General features: G+C 28.8%; 1 protein-coding gene across 6 annotated transcripts in view; it reads right to left on the bottom strand.

Moving 5' to 3' along the window:
* The window catches only part of LOC148226094 (netrin receptor UNC5B-like), a 161,451-nt gene extending 147,249 nt beyond the window's left edge, over positions 1-14,202 (bottom strand). For all 6 annotated transcript variants that reach the window (XM_088204088.1, XM_088204089.1, XM_088204091.1 and 3 more), the window contains exon 1: positions 13,952-14,202. The gene's annotated coding sequence lies outside the window, so the exon portion shown is untranslated. The remainder of the gene's footprint in view (positions 1-13,951) is intronic.
* Positions 14,203-20,397: the final 6,195 nt, after the last annotated feature.

Raw genomic sequence — 20,397 nt, 5'->3', positions numbered from 1 at the left:
TATTTTTTTTTATTTTCTAGCATCGATACTTGCTATGTTATAACATTTTATCAGAAAGCTAAACATGCGATGTGAAGCGGATTTATCCGCTCTTCGCATGTAAAGGGTTAAAAGTAAAATTTTGAAGATCTTGCTATTTTGTTAATTTGCATTCAGATTTTTTTTTAACAGAATTTTACATTTTTTTCAAATTTTGCTGCTGAGTATTGGTATATATATATTATGCGGTCGACTGGTCGACCGCGTAACTATTCTTAGTCACCCGCCAGAAAGAAAATAAAATAACATATTGCTCTATTCATAAACTATGTTTATATTTGTATGAAATAATCATTAATATATGTTATTAAAATGATATTGAAAATGTATTGGTTAATTATGTTTATTTTAAATTTAAACCTATTACTGCTTTTCCTATGATCACTTAACATACGATGTTAGTAGACCGCCGCCAAAAATTTAAAAAGCAGATCGCCCGTAGTGATCAAAATTTTAGCTACCCCTTGTAAATATGTATATATTTTTATTTATATAAATATACATATTTAATTAAAATGTTGGTATCAAATACATAAGAGAAAAATCTACAATTTTTAAGCATGCATTCTAGTCTTATATTTAGTACTCGAAGTCTTTGATATGACTGTATCGTAGTGAGCTTTGCCACTGAAAAAAGTATTATTTGGACCAATTAGGTCGAATTGACAAACTCTGCCTCTCTAATGTACGCATAAGTATGACTACCGGATGTCTGTTTATAAACTAAGACATTGTAGCTGATTTCCGATGGCCCCAAAAATTACAAATACGAATAAATTTGTAATGAAAAATGAATGCTTTCTAATGAGAAAGTATATGTAATACTTTTAAATAAAATAGATAAATCCATCTAAATTTACACTTTTTAAAGTTGTTTATGTAATCAAACATTTCTTAATGATTTTTATATTCATGCTAAACTTTTTGCCATGGAATCACAGTCATTCAAATACATTCTTAAATTCCTAATCTGACTCGTAAACGATATATAAGTAAAATTAAATATATATATGTATATATATCATCAGGTATCAAGAGATAAGAATTTAGCTTGTTAATCTATTTTCTTGTATTACATGGGATATTTAGAAAACATTTTTACTAACTTCCGTTTCTTTAGAGATACGAATAATACTTTCATTCAACACTGATAACCTTATTCGATAAACTTTCAATTATAAAAATATTTTAAATACTACGACTCATCTTATCATAAATATTTAAAAAATGAATGATTTATAAACGTATTTTTGTATTATTTACTTGAATATTAATACGCGTTTATTATAAATGCAATTTCTTTTTACGGGAGAATCCATCACAATGTATAACAAACTTCGCTGGATCAAAATTTTCCTTTATAATATTCAAGATAAAGTTTTGAGTATATTTTATTATATATAGAGGTTATATAGCAAACGCACGCTCATACCAATATTGAAACCTACAACGTTGACTTTGCGCTAATTGAAGTTTAGTTATCGTTTTTGACATTGTCTAAGGAAAATATTGTTTCTTCGCGAATCGTTTAATCCGCCGCTATTATTCTTGCGGAGGAATTAATTGCGTGGCGCTCTGCCAAGGGATGAGAAGGGCAAAGAGAAGAGAAAAGTGAGTATTATATAAGATGACAGAAGAAGAAGGTTTGGTTCGGAGTTGGCGCCGAGACAAACAAAACTGGATGTTATCATAAAAGAATTACCACGGGCCGTTTCACGCAGCTACCGAAAGAGGAGGAGATGAGACGGAAACCAGTTTGAGGTCCACGTGCTATGAAAGTTAAATGAGTAAAAGTTGGGTTTTTGCACGATGGGGATGATTAATTAAATAATTTGATTTATATGTGTGTATAAATATACCTGAGTAATATATTATTTTTAATTTATGTACATAAAAATAATCACACTTGTGCTATTTATCCAAAAACATGTGAGAGTGTGAGAAAATGGTCTTTCAAGAGATGGACCATTGAGAACGATGAAAGCACAAATTCTTCCTTGTCTGTCGTAATCAAAATAGAGTAAAAAAAGTAGTATGATTGACATCGTTAATATAAACACCACTCTATTGTGAATTATAAAATAAATATTAAAACTACTTGGATATTCATAAACACGTATATCCCTTTAAAATTATACAATATGCTTTACGAGTTATTTCTCCATGCGTATTGACCATATCTTCACGCTCGTTTATATCCTATTCCAAGTCGATTAAGAGCGATACACACCTATAACATTTCCAGAGGGATACATTTATTTTAGAAAACCAACGAAGCGTTCTAACAGGAACTTCGCTGATGGCGTCGGCGGATAGCGGTTTATTTCTAGCCCTTCTTCTATACACGTCTGACAAATATGATTCTCATTTTTGACGTGAATACATATGCATATGTACGTCTAGATTTATTCAGAAATATATAGACGTTCTGTGTTGCCATTCGAGCGACGATTAGTGTCGAGTTTGTCGGTGGAACCGAGCGATTAGACTGCGTTTATTCTAGTTTGCCACGAGAAGGTCTAGAATTAGAACCTAAACCGGCCAATTGGTATGGCATGTTTGTGAAGATAGCTGGCTTATCATTTGACCTTAGGTTGCCTTTCGTATTGTAGATAGTAAGTTTTTACTTTCAAGAATAAATGTGTTTGATATTGTTTTTGTTAATAATATTCAGTTTGGTGCGAAACGTTTTAGGAAAAATGAGTGAATCTCTATTTATGTATTTTTGTACGTCCTTTTTCTTAAACTATAAAACTAGCTTACTGAGTTGATTTTATACGTAATCTAACTCATACGAAATTTAATAATATGTTTAAATATACACTGAATCATTAGATTTTTTTTATATATTATCAGTGCGGTTAAACGCGATATTTTAAGTTTAAAATTGATCATCATTCTTAAGTTACAACAGTAAAAAAGCCGTACAAATTTTATACAAAAAATGTGTATTATGATATAGATATGTAAAATATTCAAGTCGTTGCGAATCTAAAGTAAAGTATTTGTGTATGTTCGTTAGCAAAATCTAATGTGTCAATTTTTTGCAAAATGGCGACAAGTATAAAAATTTAAACACTCGTAACTCAGTAGGTTTAAATTTTAACAAGAAGATCGCTATACATGAAACGTTTAAAAGCCTAAACTACGTGCAAATAAAAGTTTTTTGCTTCAAAACAAGCGATGTATCAGTTCGATCGGACCCCCATACGAGCCATTTTGAGACTTTCAGAAGAGTTAACGCTTTTAACTGCTTGGTTTTAAAGATTAAAAATTTTTTTTAAGTATCTTATAGAACTACCGAGCACCCCTATACGTTTTGTATGAAAAAAATATAAAAATTTTTTTTATAAAATGGCGGCCAATGTAAAAATTAAAAGTGTCATAACTTTGCAAAATGAAATTCTACTAAAAAATGTCGTATGTAAAAAGTGTTAAGAAGCTTAATTTGCATTTAAAAACAATTTTTAATTTTTTTTTTTATTAAAAAAGAGTCTTACGGTAAATTGACCGGGCCCCCGAACGAGCTTTTATGCGACTTGGCATATAGTTAGCGCTCGTATTTGGTTCCTTTTAAAGATATAGACTTGAATTTTTAATACGAAATAGAGCTTTTGAATTATTCTGCAGCCATCATAATGTTTTGGAGAAACCTGTCAGGTCAATCATGACAGGTAGTTATGATTTTTTTTTTAGCTGAATATGTTTATTGCCACAAAAGTATAATAATCAGATTTATATGTTAACATGTGGAAAAAATAGCAAAAACCAAAGAACAGCATATATGTAAATAAATATATATTTTAGATAAAGAAAAATTTATTCTTGAGAAAAAAAAAATACTCTTATGTTTTTTTCTTTCTCAAGAAGTACGAATTCTTATTTTAACTTCCCGATTTTATCGTGAAATTGTTAAATAAAAATATATATGTAATATAAAGTGTGACTATAATAATATATAATAGTATATCATTGCAGAAATCTTTATATTTGTAAAATATCTTTACTGTTTTAATTTTTGAAATACTGTTTGCCAAAATTGTACCTATTATTTATAGTAAAAAATATATTAAAATGGTTGAAAAATATTAGTAGGAACATTATCACAATTTTTTTTTTATAAGTTTTTAATAAGCACATACCATCTAAAGAGAAATCCACCATTTTTATTATATTTTTTCTTGAGAAATTTTCGGTGAAAAAACTATGAAAACCCTTTATACAATTTTGAAAGATGACAATTTACACGCAGAGTGGTTTTTTTTAATCTGATTATTATTGTAAATATTAAATCAATAACGCAAAAATAAGGCTAATTAAAGTAGTTGAGAAAATCGTAAGCAATGTTTTGCTATTAAAATACTTCTGTCCTCTATCATTTGCACGGACCCACCCTTTTTTATGCAGCGATATAAAAATACAGCTATTGCATAACATAAAAATATTCGTACAAATTTAATTATTGACAAAAAAGGCTCTGTGAATTTTTTTAGAAATCTGCAAATTTCTCATGAATATATTTTTTTTTTAATTTAAAAAATTATCGAAAAGAAACAACAAATCAACGAAAAATAATGTTGCTAAGCTATTAAATATTTTTTTTAAATCAAGTCAAAGATATATAAAACTTTATAAAACTATAAAGTGAAAACAAATAAGGCAATTTTTCATATGTATCTATTTATTTTTCACCACCTATAGAAATATTCGATATATGTTTTAATTAAATTGTTTATTCTGCTCTAAACTATTAAGATTAGTAATACTAATTTCCTTTTAGAAATTCACGTTAAAAATTCAAGTAGTAACTAAATTGGTTCAGCTATATTTAAATGTTATATATATTAGTTAAAATGATAAATGAACTGTAAGTAATTGCTTTTTATTTTTCTAAGTAGAAAATAAAGAATAAATATTATTTTACAGCAGGTATTTATTTTTTTGCTAAAGACAAATTTCATTTCAATATAGCATAATTAAAAATAGCTTACAATATAGCACGGTCGTTATACTTTTCATTTAAAAAACGGTCCTCTCTAAAGTAGTAAAGTATTAAATTCGACGTGCTCAATTTGCACATCGTTGCTAAATGTACTATCATTAAAAAATATAAAACTGTAATTTACATACTTTTAAAGCACAGAAAACACGGTCATAATTCGAGCTCTTTATAAATTTGTCGCTCAACATCTTCCAGTGAAAATGGTCGGGAAATTGCATTTAAATCCTCAGTTGAGTGATACAAAATTGTCCTTTCTGGCCAACGACTCTTAAAGAGGCAGTAAATAGCGACTGCAAGTGGACAATTATTGCCGAATGCAAACCATTCGTACAAACAGCGTCTGGTTGGAGTGAAAACGGTCTGATTTATTGAGCCAGCCAAGAGACAAAAGGGGCATTAACATAATAACAATGTTTCAACCACTTACGCTCTGAAGGATAATATAAAATATCGACGCACTTTGTGTCAGAAAATTATCCACAGAGCACGTTGCATAATTCGACACAGAACTATAAATTCATGTGTGTTTACATGTATATATAATATTAGAATATCCTTTACATTGTATTTTTATTAAATTATTTAAATACATTATTATATTATACTAATATTATAGCTATATTGTCAAATGTAGATATCACTTTTATTTTGTAAGAATAACTAATACATACTAAACACTGTCGTAACGGCTCGTTCCTGAACTAAACACGTATCCATTTTTCGCTACGTGGTCGTTAGAAACGTGAAATTTACGGTTAGTTTTAAAACGCTGCTCTACCATAATCCACCGAAGCGATGCTCTAAATCAGGGCTTTTATCCCCGAGGGCTACTTCGTGATGGGGCCATTTCACTGTGACAACTATAAAGTTTGAATACTAAAATATTATATGCACGGAAGAGAGGTGTTAAACTTTTGCGTGATTAGCTGCTACTTTGTACGTTTTTAAAAGACGCGGAAAATGCGCTATAAATTTCATCTTTTCCTAGATTTTATGTAAAGTTAACACCACCAGTTAAAACTATACTTTAAACACAATTTCATGGTGTTACTGTTAAGCTATATAAATCTCTTTAAAGTTGACTAAAGAAAAGGTAAGCACCTAGAACGTTATAGTAAAAAGTTTTAAAACATTTAGTGATACCTCAAATTTATAACCCTGATAATAAAAATATTTTTACGTTTTAAACTATTTTTAAGATCTATATTTTTATATATTGATTTTATTACATTTATATTTTTAAGATCTATATTTTTATATACAAGTTTTTTCATACATAGAAGTGACTTATTGTAATAGAGTAGACATATATACTAAATACACAAATATCAATGTGAATATACACTACATCCAAACCCCACCTTGATTACACAAAATATACACATACGTGATTTCACGTAGTTGAAACCCCGTAGCGATTGAACATTTCGATACGTGGAACGTTTGGCATTAATTGATTTTCGTCATAAATAACGTTAACACGACGCACACTTGCCACTTTGATTTATTTAAACAAACACATACCCTGAATTATTATTATTATGTACACATATGATACATGGAAGCGTTGTTGGGTTTGCTACACGTCTCTCGAATTAGTCATATATTAAATTGTGTCGTGTGTAATTAAGTTGATTGATCAAATTAGCCTGTCGAATTAGTATGTAGCCGGATTGGCGGCATTCGGCTTGATGCCTTAATTTCGTCTTATTAAGATTGATCAATTGTGTAATTGCGGGATGTATGTATTCGGTAGTCGGCGAATATTTAAATCACCTAGAGAATCTAGCTTTATATGGCCATCCAGGAAGGACGAAGGCTATTTCAATAACTGCTTTTGCGGTCGAGAACCGGTTGCAAATTTAGTGTACTGATTAAATACAGTAAAATATGAAAATTCAGCTTAATCAAAAGAGTTTGCAACCGCTTTGGATAGTTCTTAACGATGTTGATTCAGTTTAATAAATTCCTATTCAATTTTTTTTTCATTAATTGAAAAAAAATATAAATCTACCAACATCAAACCAAATAATTTAATTGGATCTGTAGTAACTAATATTTGCATACTCGGTTATTGCTGATTTAGTCAAGGTTATTCATTTTAATATCTAATTTAGGAACAATGCGACTAAGAATGTTTATTATAACTATGTATATAATAAATTAAGTCATCCAATAAATGAAGACCGCGTCTAATGGCACTTGATGCTGGAACGTGACATGACCATCGGTCATTCAAAGGCCATTAAACGGACTGCCACCATAAAGCAATTTTATCGGCGGTTCTAAAACGATTTGTGTGTATTTGTTCGAATTTATAAGCATCCGCGTCGAGTACCAGTTAAATAATTGCGAGCTCGAGTTAAATGATGTTTTTGTTTGATCAAATACTGTGGGGTTGAAGAGGGTATACAGCGGCAAGATAAAAAGTGACGATTCAGCATATTTCTGTAATGCGAAAATTTTATATTTATTTAGGACCTTGCACGATGTGCTGTATTAAAATGTGGAGTTTAATGCAAGCCGTTTCATTTTGCAATAAAATATTATACAGGATGTTTCTAAAAACACAGTTTTGAAAAAATTAACAAAATATATTTGCCTAATTTTATGTTGTTTTTTCGGATGATCATAGACACTAATGTGAAAGAAAACTAAAAATAAGGTAAACTTAGTGCAAAATATTATGATTTTTATAGCAATGCTTATTACGTCATAATATAAAATACAGTATAATTTTATTTTTATAGCATGCCTAATTTTAATATTTTATGTAGAAACTTTAAAAAAAAATTTTTATCCCTATTTTTTATTTTCTTCCAAAATTTTGATAAATAAAAAAATGTATGCGATTAAAATAATACAGTATAATATATGAATATATTGGACATTCTGGTTTCTCAATGTTTTGAAATTTTTGAGAAAATAAGACTCATTTTCACTTCTCGATTTTCTAGAGATATTTTATGAATAAAAAAAGATATGTGATTAAGTATATTGTTGTACATATTCTTATATGTGTTAAATATATTTTAATATACAAAAATATCTACAACATTAAACTGTAATAATATAATAACGCGTATTATTCTAAAAATAAGTTTAATAAATGGCACATACATATGGAATCAGCCATCCTTGTTATTGCCCTATTTTTTTGGTGAACAAAAATCGTAACAATATTTCTACTATAAAATACTTCCATTAAAAGCTTAAAAGAAACATACATATTCAACATCTGGCACAGACCTACCCTTTCTTATGCAGCGGTAGTAAAACATTACACTACATATACGAGTCATTTTTAACATAAAATTACTCATATATGTAGTGTAATGTACGTATGTATTGTATACACTACACATATTTCTACATGTATGTACAAACATATTTATTTAAAATTAAATCAATTCCAATATAATTACATTTTCAAGATTACAATATTTGATAAACTTTATTCATGAAAAACATAAAAATGTTATTAAAAATTATTATTTTATTTTATTTTTATATGTTCGAATATAATATAAGATATTTTAATTACACATATTTATTTAATTTTAAGCAGAATTAAGAACTCTAAATTACAATAATAGATTTTTTAAGCCAAACATTAAAAAATATATATAAAAATGCTCAATGTTTTAACAAAATTATAAATTATTTTATACAAACATTTTTTTACAGTAACGTGTGACGGGTAAGTTTTATTTTTATTTTACTTAAATTACACGTAAAACTTTTTTCTACTTTATAAAATTCATTGCCTGATTATTATGTCAAAATTATTATACTATTTACATAAATATCTAAAAATATAAAGTAGCCAAAAATTACTAATTAAGCGAAATTTCTTTCAAAAATACGTATTAGTTTTAAATGTACGGTTACAGAAATATGTAACTTGCTTACAAATGACTAACGAAAATAATATCAAGTTTAATATTTGAACAAAACTAATAAAACTTATTCATTATTTTTTTTGTATAAAACTATCAAAAAACTATTGTGGAAAAATGTTTTTATCTGTGAAGTATTACAAATAATAACCTATCACTCTTATCCGTAAAAATATCAAGTAACATTATAATCACAGCATTATATATTATATCAAATAATGATAAGTTTATAAAAAAACAAACAAAACGATTGAAAAGCATAAAATCAGCTTTAACCCTTTCAACGCTAAGCCCGTCATATGATGGGCAAGCAAGCGCAAAGCACACCATTTAATTGTCTCGTTATTACACAACTTCAGAGAGATCGTCATATAAATGATACACTCTTGAAAAATCAGTTATTTTTTTTTAACGATTGTATAACTATGATTACTAAAACCAATAAATGTGAAGTAATCATTATAATAAATTAAATTTATAAAACCAGTGTTTATAATATTATGTTTTAATTGTAAAAAGATAGTACTGGAAATTTAGTCCGATGAGAAATCTGAAGCACTTGTGAAACACCGTGCTAATCAAGCGTCACGGTGAAAAGGTTAAGCACGTGCTATTTTTAACTATGATAAAACCGATTTTAATTAATAAAAAATATATAGTACTACCGCGTTATTGATAAAATCCACAAAACATAAAAAAAACTAACAAATAGCAGATCGGTTAACATACTATAACTATAAAAGTAAAAATAAATGTTTTAAAAAATATAAATTATTTGCTCATCGCGTTTTTTTTAATGCTTCAGTGATACCCTATTTTTTAACAAGGGATTACAGCAGCTTGACAAATTATATTAGGTCGTCAAGCCGAGCAGAGAGAAAAGCGCCCTTAATTTTTTTTCTTGTTCTGGAGCTGGACCAGAACCGCAGCGAGCCACAGTTCACCAAGCTCTCATCTTTGTCCGGGTGCCAACACTGAAGACTTTATTTACGACCTTTCGAGTTGCCCCCACGGAGCGAGGCCTTCTTTATAAGGTCAGCCAGAAATCTGATGAAATCTGAAGAACGATGACACCAGAATGCACCCGCCGACAAGAGCTTTTATATTTTGTTTGTCACAGAGTCGGCGCCCCATGATAATATGCTCCATAAACTGTATCTTCAGTGGCGTGTTTTAATAAAAGATTGCGCTTAATTTTAAAATTATCTTAATTGCGTCTTTAATGATACCCACGATCACAAAAGAGATATATAAATATATCTTAATTAATTGCACTGTCTATTTTATTTTTAGTATTCAAAATAAATTCAGTGTAGTAATAAAATACACTAAGAAGATCATAACAGAGTTGAGCTCTCATTAAAATTCGCTCTACATACTTTTTAGTCGGTAATTTGCTCGGCTGTTTTGCGGCTGCGCAATAATTATTTATTTTTGTATATAAAATATATATTATTATATAAGACGTTCAACTCTAAATTATACACACGTGTGTACAATTGTATACTATCTGTACTTCCTAATGAGCTTTTATCTAATGCGAGTTTCACGACCGAAACAATGACTATCCGACATCTTGATGTCTTTTGTTGTTATGTCATGACACATCTATTACATCTAAAAGTGCTCGCTTTGTACAGTTTAACGTGAGATAAGCGTAAAGATTGTTTTGAGAGAAGAACAATTAGATTCGAATGCCCTGATCGTTTATGGTGGTAATTCTACTCCCGGCACAATAAAATACTGACATTATATTTGGTTACCGAATTCCAACAGAATGAATTGTAATGTGAAGATGGTATGAATGTGTCATCCATAACGTTCAGTGTTATATCATATTTTCTAAAAGATTTACAAGTCCAAATATGGGTATCTGATCGACACAATTGCGCATATATTATATTTCACTTTAAGAATCATCGATCATAGTGCAGTGTCAGTGGTAAGTCTTGTTAAAACATACATTTAAGATTAATTAAATGCATAAACTATAAAGCGTCGTATCAATAAAAATATGCCATACAACATTTTTTTAGATACAACAAAATCATATTGAAAAGCCAATTAAACAATACGCGAAAATACATTTTCACTCAGTCGCTTCCCTCTTTTTGTACTTGGTCTTTAGTATTGACCATAAAGCGCTCAGATTTTCAATCTGGTTTTAAGTAATTGAAGATGGAGCGTTATTCTGGGCCTGATTTGTTTCTTGATTTAATTTTGAAGGGTTGCTAAGTCTCGCCGCGTCTCAATACTTCATCATTTCATGATCTTAGGAAATTCACAATGTGAATTTTTTCGTCATCATTTCATGATCTTGTGAAATTCAAAATAATTATCCATAGATACGTATTCAATCACTTACGGTATTTTGTTGGACCAACTGGTTTCGTCACGCCAGTGTCCTTAACAATTCAAGTAGATGTCATATATGCGGATTTTGAAAAGGTCTTCGACAAGGAATCGAACCTTAGTTACTCGGATACGTTTGAGTTATTTAAGCAGTCATATGGTGGCCGATTGTAGAAAATGTATTCCACCCCTTCGGTGATTTCTCAAGGGTCTAATCTGTGTCGTTACTTTTCTAGCTATTTATTATTGACATAAATACAGCAGTTATAAATTCAAGTTTTCTTCTGTATGCAGATGATTTAAAATTATTTAAATGCATTCGATGCGGACTTCTTTTCACTACAGAGTCATCGAGATTCTCTCTGGAGATGGACTTTCGTCAATCGCCTGCCCTCTAGTGTGGAAAAAGGTCATTTTGTCACCAGATTCGTCTGTTTTGAGATTTAATAATCACTTTTGAGTGCAAGCAAAGATTCTCTCTACACGTAAACGACGTCTGCGAAAAAATCTTTCAATTTCGCTATATTATGATGAACGCATTTCATTTTGACGAGTTGTCACTTATATGCAGAATTCTTGAATCTATGCAATACTTCCTCTTAATCGAAAAAGTTTAGAAAATGTTTTTGAAATACTTTTATAAGAGGGTATTTGGTTATTATCCGTTCGTATAACTCAGCATCTTTCTTTTAGAAGCGTTGAGATATGATTCACTGAGTTCACGCAGAAAGTTGTACGTTGTTAGGCATTTATTCAAACAACTAAAAGGTGCTGTCGATAATCAAACTATTATCAATGAATTTTCCGGAACGTCTTCGAGAATCACGATCGCGACCTCTTTTTCTTATATTAGAGCCAGGACATCCACATTAGCAGACTCGCCTATCCGGCTCCTTTAATACGCTAACAATGTACATTAATCTGTTTAATATCAGCTAATATAAGCAAGTCAGTTTGATCATATTGATGCATTGGGGTAACCAGTTAGATCAAGATGCTCTTAATCAAATGTAAAAATAATAATAAATAAATTGTCATAGGTTATTTTACTAATAAATTATTACAAACAGATTAATTTGTAAATCATTTATTACAGTTTAAATACTAACTGAAACAACTTGTGTATAAATATAAACAAACAGCTATATATAAGGTGTAATGAATGAATAAAATAATTTCGAATGCTATTTTCCTTTATATATAATTGTAATAATGAATGAGACAATCCATAAAAGACGTTTTCCGATATTAAATTTCCATTTACAGAAATATCTTTACTGAGCAATCAATCGAAACACTTGCCTTTAAATAGAATAACCATTGTAGGCTTTAAATAGCATGGCTAATAATAAATATATTTAAAAATGGCAAGAAAAAAGTAAGTGGATGATAAACTTTAGGTTCATTAAAAAAAACCTTAACAGAAAAGAGTGATTTATAATTTTAAGCCCTAAAATTAAAAAACATTGTTCGTAAAATGTTTAATTTTCTGCTTATGTACGTTTTAAAAATAAGTTTAAAAAAAATATTTTTAATTTGAAGAACCCAAATTAATAATATTTAGCCCTTTCACCGCAGCTGATATTTTTGCGCGCCTTTTCTAATTTTTTTAATATGAGGAAGAGGCTCCTATTCATGCCATATTTTTCAAAAGTATTATGGTTCAATAAATTTAAGTGATTTACAGCCTTAAATTATACTTAATAAATATATTATTAGGCTCAAAAGTTTATGGCACCTTTATGTACCCAATGAGTACTGGCGATTTTCTTAATGACTTCTGTAGAAGCCATCCGAGGTGAAAGGGTTAAACTATGTATGTGGTATTGTGTTTATTTACACTTTCACCTATTTACAATTCAATTTTAATTTTTTTTTAAACTTATTTTGCTATGCATATATGTAAATTAAATTCATAAAATAATAAATACATTACAGGCATCTGGAGAAATTTGCAGAAAAGGGAAAAAGTCACATTTTTCAAATTTTTCATATAAATGTGGTTAATGGTATTTTTTTTTCCAATATTCACAAAGTGTAGGAAACAACAATAATAAAAAATGCATATATAGTGACGATTGTCAAATTTTATGTCTAAGTTGCAATACCTTATTGCACCTTACCACTGAATTACCGCAAGTTGAATCAAAAATGAATTTAACCGCAAACGATACTTCCCATAAACGTTTAAACCAAACAAATATTATACAAACATACATACGTTTTTTAGTTAATTCTAGTAACACAACACGTGTGTGTCTTTATGTACATATATTTTTTTTATTTGCAATTCAAAACTAAACATTATATAGGTCACATTTAAGAGCACCACTGTGCCATTAATCTTAAGCTTTAAATTAGTTTCAGCTACAAGTGGCGCATTTAAAAGTAGCCTATATAATTATTCAAATATGTTTTGTTTTATTTATTTATGAGTTCAATTTGAATTGTATATATGTATTTATACAGCAAGTTGATATAAAACTATTTTTAAATAGTATTAGTATTAGCATAATACTAGGATAAAAACGTTTGAAACTATAATGATCCCAGACTTTCAGTTTGGTGTAGTTACAATATTCCTATGTATTGATTGTTACACCGTTGTAATGCATGTCATATTACAATGTTAATGTATATAATTGATAGTCACACTCACATTATCTGAAGATCAATGCAGATTTACCGCTTCCAGATCACATAACCACAAACGTCACTCCATAGAAACCTTGTCGTTTATTTAAACATAAAAACAAACGAATATAACACACACATATGTTTTTTTTAAATTCTAAAGTAACACAACACGTGTGTGTCAATATTTTTTACTTTACTAACTTCGCGAAAGTTTAACCGAGAGCGAACCGCGAACGGAGCGTACTCCCACTTCGGACGCACCCTGTATACTGAACAGTTCACCAAGTGTACGGCTCGAAACGCACACATGCGCTGTTAGAGCGAGAAAGCGCCATACAGTTTAACCGAAGGAAAGGGATGGAGATATGGGATTGTTGCGTCTACGTGCAATAAGCAAAATTTAGAAATGTTAGTACATGCGGAGGAAATTAATTGGAATTTGGACGAATCGCGGCGCCAGTGTCGAATTTTTTGCTGTCATCCTAATCTTCATAACAGAGAGAGAGAGAGAGCGAGACGGAAGTTGTGGAGGAAGACAGGGGGTGGGGGTGAAAATTTTATTATAATTTTGACACAAAACAGCTGATGCTCACGCGACGTCGGCGAATTGAATTTGTGTTATGGCTGTCAAATGTGCTTTCGTTGGGTGTAATGAAGTCGGAATGGCGTTATATATTTTGTATTCATATTTTACATTGTGTATAGAATTTTGTACATATTAAAATAATAATTTGTTATTATAAACATAGGTAAGTAATGCATTAAATATATATTTATTAGTTTTAAAGGTGTGACATATTATTACATTTAATCGAATATTTTGCCCTTTTCACTTTTTTCTCTAAGATTTTTGTAACAGAGTTACAGTTTTTATTTTTTTTTAGCTGCTGTTTTGATAACGGATTAGGTTGACTAATGAACTTAGCCGAAATATTTACAAGAGCATTTTATTTAAACAAGTTTCATGTCGATATTAATAAAACTACGGCAATTATCATTAACTCAATTTTCAATTTACATTTACAAAAAAAAATATATTTTAAAACGATTTTTACCTTCCCTACTTTGATCTCTGAGATTTTTTTCAACAATGTTACATATTTTATTTTTTAAATAGCCGCCACTTTTTAGCCGAATTTACAAGGTATATTTTGAGAAAAAGTTTCATGTCGATATAATAAAACTACATTGATCCTTTTAAGATTAACATTTTTAAAATAACTAATGTTGATTGTAAATGCAAAATAAAATTAATTTTATGCAATTGAGAATACAAGAGAAATACAAAAATAAAAATACTTCGTGGCATAAAATGCATATTTTTATTTGTATACTTAAAAAAATGTCATTGATTGCGGTCAGGCTTGTGCATTTGCTACCTGCTTCTATTCTCTCAAATTCAACAAATCTTATTTATTATGCATGCCTTGAATTAATTTCTACACCTGGAAGTGAGCTAATTTGAGGTATTTTTTCATAAGAATATCTGTTGTTATTTATTGACTATTATTTTATATCGCATTTATAGTAAATTATAGAAAAAAAATCAGTGATTCTAAACGTTTAAATCTTGTACGAAATACACATTCTAAAAAAATCCAAAATTTCATATCAAGAAAATTGAGATATTGTTTTATTTTTCTTTTTTCACACTGTCTATTTAGTTTTTTGCTTCTCCTGTAAAGTTGCCAAATGTGGAGCTAGAAAATTTTCTCTTTAAACCATCGATATGTAAATTTATAACTATCTGCGATACCTCAAAACAGTAAAAGATAGACCGCCGTACATGTACGGCGATATTCCTTAATGATTAAATGTCGCTTATAAGCAAGGGTTTCTCGAAAAATAATAATTTTAGCAGTAGAATCAAGTTTGATATTGTGGCTGATTAAATTGGCTTAAGTCAGTAAAAAACATTAGAGGGAGGTAAAAAATACTATGTATTCGGTATTAAAATATCAAAGGTAGTTTTTTTTAGATTAACGACAAAACACTCACATACATTATGTACATGACAGAACGTTAACGGACAAATTTTTCATACGACAGAACATTAACGGGACATCACTTTTATCCACAAAAAGATCAAGAGTTCAAATTCAATTTTTAATAATAAATTTGATAAAAAGTGTAGTGACGAAAAATTACACATTGTCATTTAATATTTACAAATTACAAATCCTATCATAATTCGTTTTCTTTATATTGATAAGGAAACTCAATAAAATAATATTATTTTTTTAATGAGGATCTTTAATATGCGCGATTTAATTTTTTTTCTACTTTTTAATTTTAGTACCTTATTAAATTGAAAAGAAGCATTTATAATTAAGACAGAGTAAAATAAAATAATGTAGTGACAAAATCAATTGATTTACTTTTGATTTGATAAAATAGTCCCAAAATAATTTTGAATTCTAACTTTATTTTATTTTTATGAAGCATTGTATCTACTTTATATTTAGATAATCACATTGAATACCACATAGTTACATATTTTTTACAATAATTATTAGTTTTTAATTTACTAACGTCTTATAAAAATGAAATGTGCGTAGAAAATTAAAACAGATCGATCACCTAAAAATATTTTTATCACAGTTCTTTAACCTGGTTTTTGCGAAAATCTTGAAAATATTTGTGTATGTTTATGAGTCAGATTACTGACACGAAATTCAACAATTGTTTTACTAAAACAAAAAAATCATCTTTGATTGGAAATATTTTTAAAGAATTTCCAGTATTTTTTTACTGGAAATTAAAACGAATATTCACAAAAGAACAATACATTATTATATTGACTAACCCTTTATGAATGAAAATCCTGAGATTGCTACATGAATAGTTTGATGACATTCCTTTGCAAATCTCAAGATATAAATATGCTTTGCACTAATAAAAAAAAACAGGCCCAGCCTAGCCTTTTTTATATTTAATTTGTATTAGTTAGTCCTTGTGTTTGTATATATTAATTGGTTTTATATTTATGTACTTCGTAAAAAAAATATTTTTTCTTTTCTATTGACTCTACACTATTGTTTCTTAAAAAATGGTCTGCAATTACGTTTTTTTTTCCGGGGATAGTCTACCCTCACGGTTGTTCGAGATAAGTAAAATAATGTTTAGGCGAAACTTAAGTAGATAACCAAAGTTTGAGAAATACTATCTTAAATTGCCATCTAAATTTACGGTTCCTTGAAGAATATTATAGACTAGCAGGGTTACAAAAGCTGTAGAAAGTTGAAAACCCTTGACCTAGAGATACAAATGAGATGGATTTGTTTTACTAATTTCATATTAAATAAAATAGTCACATCTTTAGCTAAAAGGCTAAATAAATTCGTTACAGTAAATACGCAGTTAAACGCTTTTATTTACAATAAATTAAAATGACAAAACGCACATATTTGTGCGTACGATATTTAATATATTTTTTTTAAACATTTTAAATACAGGTTAGCCAAAAGTTACTATACTATTAAAAAATTAAATAATTGTAAATATTTTGTCATTTCTATTTCACGACTTAACAAAGCATATAAATGTATTATCTACTGTTACTGCTTATATTCAATGATGTTTAAGTGAGTACGGAATGTCCGGAATATTTACTATAAGCAATTGTTATTAATATTAATTTTATGAATTTTAAATATTATTAAAAATAATATTTTAACATGTTATAATTTAAGTCAATAAGTTCAATGCCAAGCGTTTGGTATTTTTATATGTTGACTTGTGCACGAGTCGGTGTAAGCATTGAAAGGCAAATGTTTAGTCTACGTTTATTTGAATCATACCCGCCTCATAAGCACACATATGAAGAAATCATTTTTATAAATAAACTATATATGAATCACTTACTTTAAACGTTTATTATCTCAATTATTTATTATTCGTCCCACTTTTAACCGCATTAGCTTTTTTTATACTATAGTTCATTGCCATAATGCGAATTGAACAGATAACAGTAACGTAAACAAGAACAAGAACAAAGAGTCAAAAAACCGCAATCAACCAATCACGTGTATTTGTTTTGTTTTATGATACACTCTAGCATAAAAATGTTATGTATTATAAAGTTTTGTTTATTAGAATTACTTCAGCTTGTGGCAAGTGCAAAAAATCCAGTTATATTATGTCTGATTGTTTATCTGTACATGTTATGTCTGCAATTACACCAAAACTATACGACTAATTTGTTTCGTAATACAGAATGACTTATCGATCACCTTGTTTAAATGATGTGAATTAAATTAGCTACTGTTTGTCGGGTGTCTCTGGATTGTCAAATTTATTTAATTCGGTTTGATTAATCCGCACGGAATCTGTCTTATCCGACAATCTGAACCATTAACATCTCAAAAAATATATTTGTATACTTAATGGGTCAAAGAACCGGTTTGACCATCGGATATTCGTCTATAGAATGTGCCAATCATACGTTATTAATAACCTTCTACGGAGTGTCACTTTTTTCCGAGTCAGTGAAAAAAATAGACACGACATTTGCATTAGGCCACTTCACTAAATACGGACCTCCATGACATTTTATTGATCATCTCGATGACAAAAATGTAGTATTTTATTATATGGAAAAAAATTAGTATATATCCATTATCGGGTTAATTAAGTGCAATCTTAATGGACATCGGTGTTGTAGAAATAACTATAATTGTTAGAAAAGCCCATTGTGCTGACATGTGCCGCTTAATTATATTTAGATTTTAAGAGTGGATGCTGTTAGAATGGAACATTTCTAAAAATACTAAAACAGTCATAATTATGATTGTGAGCCACGTGTGTGCGAGTTTATTTAACGGCGACCGATGAAAAACATCCTCTTCTTTATGTATGCATATTTATAAGTAAGATTTGCTAATATATTGATGATATTCCATTTGTGTTACTGTCAATTTGATTACAAATTAGAAAACTACAGTATGAATACATTATAATACTTCCCAGGTGGCAAACGATAGCTCAAAGCAAAAATTAATAAACTTAGGACGTATAAACAAATATGATTCATAACATATTATGAATAATAATACTTGTATGTTCATAAAACATGAATTAATATTCATAGATATTTCATAAATGGAAACAATTAATTAAAATTAATAAAATAAGTAACACAAAAATATTAAATACTTGTTTTATATTGAATATTATTAATATTAAAAATATGTTTTTATTGTATATATTTACTACAAAAATAGCCTTAAAATAATTAAAAACTATTGGTAACTTTAATTTTTTAAATAAATAATATATTATATCAAAGTCACTAACAATTTTAAAATATGTTTTTAAATTATATTTAAAATAAAACTATTTTTGCTACTTTTTTCAATTAAATAAAAAATAATATTCAAGTTATAATACGTATCATTCAAAATTAAACTTTATAAAATTAGGTCACTGAAAATAACTCAAAAGGTATACAAAAATTTTAAACCATTTTTGGAATAAAACTAATATGCAGTGGCGTAGATTTGGGGGGGCGGAGGGGGCGGGCCGCCCCGGGCGGCATATTCGCGATGGGATCGTCTAGTGTGGTTCTTAACCCTGAATGCACTAAAACATTTATAAATCTATGAATAACAAAAGCTTCATAGTAACAAATTTATTATTTTAAGAAATGTTGATTTTATGACCCTGCAAAAATGTATGGGGGGGGGGAATTTTAAGGATCGCCCTGGGTGGCACATACCCTAGCTACGCCACTGCTAATATGTGCTAAATTTGGAATAATTAACTCTTAAACTAATTATTTTTACTAATTTACATGTATTGCTGGTTTGGTGAAGTTACATACATAAGCACAGATAAATTTCTAGTAATACATATAAAAATCTAAATATGAATGTACACAATTAATTTATATATTTTTCGAAAGTATATTTTATATGGCTATTTCATTCAGGAACAAAGGATTATAAAACATAAGCAATGGCAAGACTCGTAATTAACGCTAAAATTAAATATATTTTTATATTACTGTGAAGGCTCTAGCTAGCTATACTATATTTGCGTTAACACAGTCAGTTCGAGAGCTATCCATTTCATAATTTTTCATAATTGAAAGAAAGCTGAAAAGTTTGGGTTTATGCTCCTATTATGAGCTCTAAAGCACATCATTACTCTTGTTTATATTTTAAACAAATTCATAGAAAAATAAATCATTACTATATTTTTTATATTTATCAATCAATCGAAGTAATCATAAGTATATCGAACGTATATCCATTTCGTGTGCTTTAGAGCTAATAGTAGAGGCGTAAACCCATACTTGCCATCTTAGTCTTAATTATTAATAATAATAAAATATATAGCTCTCAAACTGAGTGTATTACGCAAATAGGGTATACATCATTAACTTTGAAGTCATTTCAATATTTAAAAAATAAAATAAGCAGCTCGCCAAACAATTGCGATCCAGGCTAGCACATCCGTCCCATTAAT

Source organism: Plectrocnemia conspersa, unplaced genomic scaffold (genome assembly GCF_051122295.1).
Source record: "Plectrocnemia conspersa isolate PC_06_02 unplaced genomic scaffold, ASM5112229v1 ptg000014l, whole genome shotgun sequence".
Classification (NCBI taxonomy): Eukaryota; Metazoa; Arthropoda; class Insecta; order Trichoptera; family Polycentropodidae; genus Plectrocnemia; species Plectrocnemia conspersa.
This window is presented reverse-complemented; position numbering and strand designations above follow the sequence as displayed.